Source organism: Lithobates pipiens, unplaced genomic scaffold (assembly GCF_037356315.1).
Source record: "Lithobates pipiens isolate NorthernLeopardFrog02 unplaced genomic scaffold, aLitPip1_a1.2 Scaffold_10, whole genome shotgun sequence".
In the NCBI taxonomy this organism is placed as follows: domain Eukaryota; kingdom Metazoa; phylum Chordata; class Amphibia; order Anura; family Ranidae; genus Lithobates; species Lithobates pipiens.
The window spans coordinates 215,999,843-216,000,653 of NW_027507686.1; positions in this window are offsets into that span (position 1 = coordinate 215,999,843).

An 811-nucleotide genomic window follows, 5' to 3' on the forward strand; every position below is an offset into this window, starting at 1 on the left:
CCTCCACCCCTGCTGCCCCCATGCTTTGGCATATATGCTCTTTTTTGTTTTTGTTTAACTGTGGTGGTGAAATCACCTCCTACAGCGCTGGAGTCACGGCTTTATGTATCGTGGGAGCAAACGCTGTTGCTGCCAAGATAAATAAATCCGCGCTGCAACTGAATGACGTACCTGCTAAGCAATTGATGGTTAACAATGAATGAATAATCAAGAATTTCTAAGCTGCCATGCGGCAGCCCCTTACCTCTCAGGCGGGCAGAACAGAGAAGTGCCGTGCCAACGTCACTTCCTTGAGTGACGTCGGAAGCACTGCCCACTGCTCACTCATGTGCAAGTCTATGCACTTGCGCGGTCAGTCGATCGCGCCATAAGCTGTGGCGCAATCGGCTGCGCCGCAGAGCGCTCTTTTTTGGCCAAAGGAAGCGCCTCATCTGCAATCTTGTGATTGTTTAGATGTAGCGCCTCCTTAATTGCACTGTGCCCGGCGCCAGTGCACATAGGGAGGGTAATTTAAAAAAAAAAAAAATTCTTAAAGGGACATGTTTAAAAAAAATCGTTTTTTTTCTATTTTTTTTTTTTTTACTACATGGGAGGGGGGTGGGCAGCTCCTGGGTGCCCCCTATGGATGGACCTCCACTGGGCTTTGGGCTGCAGGTTTTGGGATATGGGCTATGGGCTTTGGACTGTGAGCTAAAGGAGAGGTTTGGGAATGAATGGAGAATGACAGAGGGAGGCACAAACATACAGAGACAATTCCATGACAAATAGTTTACAAGGACGTTAACTAAAATGTCTATCTTTATATTAGATT